Raw genomic sequence first — 5,654 nt, 5'->3', positions numbered from 1 at the left:
AGGGGAAACTGAGGCACCCCCACACTATTCAGAGGAAACATTAAGAACAGTCCCGCTTCGTCACAAATCTGCCAGGCCAAACTTTTCTGCGCCTTTCCCTTGCCATTTCTACGCGCTCTGCAGCAGCAAAAGCCAAGCGGGACCATGAAAGTCACCGAGGCTTTGACAGCAGCTAACAGGTTGCCGAAGGGGACGCGCTTCTGGGCGCTGTGTGCCTGGGGGGAAAGGGGAAGCCGGCAAAGCAAATTGCTTCAAACCAGAATCTGGCAGAATGAGATTAGCAGTCGAGACCCCGTAAAACATCTAATGGGGATGTAAAAATATTTAAATTAAGAGACAAGGCCCAGCATCCTTTTAGACAAGGCAAGGTCTGATGTACATGTACAAGGTAAAGCAAACCCCGCTTATGGGGCCTCTAACCTGTAAGCCAGGGGTCCCCCAAGTGTGGGGCGTGTCCCCCTGGGGGGGGTGGAGGAACGTCTGGAGGGCGCGGCAGAGCCCGGGCCAGCCCCCACGGTGGTGGGGAGGGAGCACCCCACAGCCCCTCCCTGCCCCCAGCTCTGCTCCAGTCCCTCCGCCTGGCCCCATCCCCAGCCTGAGCTGCTGGCCCTGGCTCCATTCCAGGCCCGGGGCCAAGGCTGGGGCCGGGAGCAGAGCCGGCCAGCACCACAGCCTGCCCCTGCCTCGGCCCCGACCCCACTCCCACTCCCAGACCCACCCCCAGCTCCGCCAGCCTGGCCCCCTTAGCCCTGCCTATGTCCCCCACCCCCTCGAGCTGCAGCCCCGCTCCCAGCCCTGGCTCCAGGGGCGGGGCACGGACAGGGGGAGGGGGGTGACCCTGAAAAGTTTGGGGGCCGCTGCTGGAAATGGTGGAGAAGGCAGTAGGAAACCAGCCTTAGGTGAAATTCAAACACAGTGTTTATATGGTTTTTTACATGCATGTCTGTGTTAGCCACATTCTGGCCCTAAAACTACCTGGGTTCACGTTTTCTGCTATGAATGTACATAGTCTTCATTTAACTACTCGGCTGCCGTGCATCATTATTCCAAAACCAGGCCACATGTTAGCTGTGATTCTGGATTTACCCAGCAGGGTAAAGGAAGGCGGCAGGATATAATTTTTCTGCTTTACCCGGGAATTTTTCTTCTACCAAGGTACTGAACCTAACAGCCTTTGCTACCCACAACACAAATCCGGCATAGTCAAGATCCATATTTCTTGGTCAAGGTATAGTCAAGGTCCAGACACCGGGGAAAATAATAAAAGAAAAATAACAAGAATCATGATAAGTAAATTAAAAGATTTTGGGGGTCCTTTCCAAAGCGTCTGGTGGTCCGGATTTGGCCCGCGGTCGCTCATTGACTACCCCTGACATAAATCATGGTTGTTGTTATAGGTCCTAATACATCAAAATACAATGTTCACTTATCTGGTCACTGATCCCTTATCACTTCATAACACAAGAACTAGGGGTCACCAAATGAAATTAACAGGCAGCAGGTTTAAATCAAAGAAAAGGAAGCATTCACACAATGCACAGTCAACCTGTGGAACTCCTTGCCAGAGGATGTTGTGAAGGCCAAGACTATAACAGGGTTAAAAAAAGAACTGGATAAATTCATGGAGGATAGGTTCATCAGTGGCTATTAGCCAGGTGTCCCTCGACAGCTGGGAATGTGCGGCAGGGGATGGATCACCTGATGATTCCCTATTCTGCTCACTCCCCCTGGGGCACCTGGCATTGGCCACTGTCAGAAGACAGGACACTGGGCTAGATGGACCTTTGCTCTGACCAGGTAGAGCCATTCTTATGTTCTTATCTCTTGCAATTTTCCCTTTATATTTCCTTAAAAAACACAGCGTGTGTTAAAAATTTTTCTCTTTAACCCACTTGTGTTTCAATCTAGACTCCAGAGACTCAAGAAAACACCTGACGAAATCCTATCACCTATTTTATAGGCAAACCAAGGTGTAAACCAAGGACAATTGATGATTTCAATCCTGGGGTTTCCTAGACCTGCTCCAAACAAGGTTTAATCTGTTGGTGGTATGGCTTGCTGGTTTGTTGGGATTTCTTGTTTCCTTGTTAATTATCGGTTTTGTGCCCCCTTCGGCCTGTGTGCGGGGCGGGTGGGGCCTCGAGGGGAAGAGGCTGAGCAGGGGCAGAGTCGGGGGGTGGGACCATAGTCCGGGCGCCAGAGCCCACAAACGGTTAATCCGGCCCTGATCCTCGGAGCAGTAGGATCTCGGCCCCAGGTGGCAGTATACCAAATTTGGGGAGGATTAACGAACACACCCGGGGTGCAGTATTAAGTTTATTCCCTGAACGAATGGTGTCAATTTATATCTATATGTCGGAAAAACTATGTACTTGTATTTGACCCATGTACTGGTCAAATTGGTTCCCCCCAGAATTCAGGGGGGCGCTTACAAGGGGTCGCCCCATTCATAGCAATTTCCCCAGGGAGCGGGGAACCTCCCCCATGCGAGAGCATCCTCTGCCATGTCTTTCACTACCCCCGGCATCCACGCGCCACACCTTAGGCTTGGCACCACAGACCTGCTCGTCCAATCGCCACCAAGAAATAAGGACGGGTTTCAGAGTAACAGCCGTGTTAGTCTGTGTTCGCAAAAAGAAAAGGAGGACTTGTGGCACCTTAGAGACTAACCGATTTATTTGAGCATGAGCTTTCGTGAGCTACAGCTCACTTCATCGGATGCATGCCGTGGAAAGTGTAGAAGATCTTTTTATATACACACAAAGCATGAAAAAATACCTCCCCCCACCCCACTCTCCTGCTGGTAATAGCTTATCTAAAGTGATCACTCTCCTTACAATGACAGGTTTCAGAGTAACAGCCGTGTTAGTCTGATGCATCCGATGAAGTGAGCTGTAGCTCACGGAAGCTCATGCTCTAATAAATTGGTTAGTCTCTAAGGTGCCAAAAGTCCTCCTTTTCTTTCTCCTTACAATGTGTATGATAATCAAGGTGGGCCATTTCCAACACAAATCCAGGTTTTCTCACCCCCCCCCCCCACCCCAAACTCACTCTCCTGCTGGTAATAGCTTATCCAAAGTGACCACTCTCCTTACATTGTGTATGATAATCAAGGTGGGCCATTTCCAGCACCAATCCAGGGTTTAACAAGAACGTCTGGGGGGGGGGTAGGAAAAAACAAGAGGAAATAGGCTACCTTGCATAATGACTAAGCCACTCCCAGTCTCTATTCAAGCCTAAGTTAATTGTATCCAATTTGCAAATGAATTCCAATTCAGCAGTTTCTCGCTGGAGTCTGGATTTGAAGTTTTTTTGTTGTAAAATAGCGACTTTCATGTCTGTAATTGCGTGACCAGAGAGATTGAAGTGTTCTCCGACTGGTTTATGAATGTTATAATTCTTGACATCTGATTTGTGTCCATTTATTCTTTTACGTAGAGACTGTCCAGTTTGACCAATGTATATGGCAGAGGGGCATTGCTGGCACAGGATGGCATAGATCACATTGGTGGATGTGCAAGTGAACGAGCCTCTGACAGTGTGGCTGATATTATTAGGCCCTGTGATGGTGTCCCCTGAATAGATATGTGGGCACAGTTGGCAACGGGCTTTGTTGCAAGGGTAGGTTCCTGGGTTAGTGGTTCTGTTGTGTGGTATGTGGTTGCTGGTGAGTATTTGCTTCAGGTTGGGGGGCTGTCTGTAAGCGAGGACTGGCCTGTCTCCCAAGATTTGTGAGAGTGTTGGGTCATCCTTCAGGATAGGTTGTAGATCCTTAATAATGCGTTGGAGGGGTTTTAATTGGGGGCTGAAGGTGATGGCTCGTGGCGTTCTGTTATTTTCTTTGTTGGGCCTGTCCTGTAGTAGGAGACTTCTGGGAACTCTTCTGGCTCTATCAATCTGTTTCTTCACTTCCGCAGGTGGGTATTGTAGTTGTGAGAACGCTTGATAGAGATCTTGTAGGTGTTTGTCTCTGTCTGAGGGGTTGGAGCAAATGCGGTTGTATCGCAGAGCTTGGCTGTAGACGATGGATCGTGTGGTGTGGTCAGGGTGAAAGCTGGAGGCATGTAGGTAGGAATAGCGGTCAGTAGGTTTCCGGTATAGGGTGGCATTTATGTGATCATTGTTTATTAGCACTGTAGTGTCCAGGAAGTGGATCTCTTGTGTGGACTGGACCAGGCTGAGGTTGGTGGTGGGATGGAAATTGTTGAAATCATGGTGGAATTCCTCAAGGGCTTCTTTTCCATGGGTCCAGATGATGAAGATGTCATCAATATAGCGCAAGTAGAGTAGGGGCTTTAGGGGATGAGAGCTGAGGAAGCGTTGTTCTAAATCAGCCATAAAAATGTTGGCATACTGTGGGGCCATGCGGGTACCCATAGCAGTGCCGCTGATCTGAAGGTATACATTGTCCCCAAATGTAAAATAGTTATGGGTAAGGACAAAGTCACCAAGTTCAGCCACCAGGTTTGCCGTGACATTATCGGGGATAGTGTTCCTGACGGCTTGTAGTCCATCTTTGTGCGTGATGTTGGTGTAGAGGGCTTCTACATCCATAGTGGCCAGGATGGTGTTTTCAGGAAGATCACCGATGGATTGTAGTTTCCTCAGGAAGTCAGTGGTGTCTCGAAGGTAGCTGGGAGAGCTGGTAGCATAGGGCCTGAGGAGGATCAGAGGGTAATGGCTTGTAGAAAGTGGTGTTGGAGAGCTGCCGAGCAGCCTCTTGTTCATATTCCAACCTATTCATGATGACGACAGCACCTCCTTTGTCAGCCTTTTTGATTATGATGTCAGAGTTGTTTCTGAGGCTGTGGATGGCATTGTGCTCCACACGGCTGAGGTTATGGGGCAAGTGATGCTGCTTTTCCACAATTTCAGCCCGTGCACATCGGTGGAAGCACTCTATGTAGAAGTCCAGTCTGCTGTTTCGACCTTCAGGAGGAGTCCACCTAGAATCCTTCTTTTTGTAATGTTGGTAGGGAGGCCTCTGTGGATTAGTATGTTGTTCAGAGGTATTTTGGAAATACTCCTTGAGTCGGAGACATCGAAAATAGGATTCTAGGTCACCACAGAACTGTATCGTGTTCGTGGGGGTGGAGGGGCAGAAGGAAAGGCCCCGAGATAGGACAGCTTCTTCTGCTGGGCTGAGAGTATAGTTGGACAGGTTAACAATATTGCTGGGTGGGTTGAGGGAACCATTGCTGTGGCCCCTTGTAGCATGTAGTAGTTTAGAAAGTTTAGTGTCCTTTTTCTTTTGTAGAGAAGCAAAGTGTGCGTTGTAAATGGCTTGTCTAGTTTTAGTAAAGTCCAGACGCGAGGAAGTTTGTGTGGAAGGTTGGTTTTTATGAGAGTATCCAGTTTTGAGAGCTCCTTCTTAATCTTTCCCTGTTTGCTGTAGAGGATGTTGATCAGGTGATTCCGCAGTTTCTTTGAGACCGTGTGACACGAGCTGTCAGCATAGTCTGTGTGGTATGTCGATTGTAATGGATTTTTTACCTTCAGTCCTTTTGGTACGATGTCCATCTGTTTGCATTTGGAAAGGAAGATGATGTCTGTCTGTCTGTATCTGTACGAGTTTTTTCATGCAGTTGATAGATTTCCACTCCATACGGCTAAATGCAGTGCCTTGCATGATGACAGGTTTCAGAGTAACAGCC

The sequence above is a fragment of the Lepidochelys olivacea genome (genome assembly GCF_965140295.1).
Source record: "Lepidochelys olivacea isolate rLepOli2 genome assembly, chromosome: 24".
Lineage (NCBI taxonomy): Eukaryota > Metazoa > Chordata > Testudines > Cheloniidae > Lepidochelys > Lepidochelys olivacea.
This window is presented reverse-complemented; position numbering follows the sequence as displayed.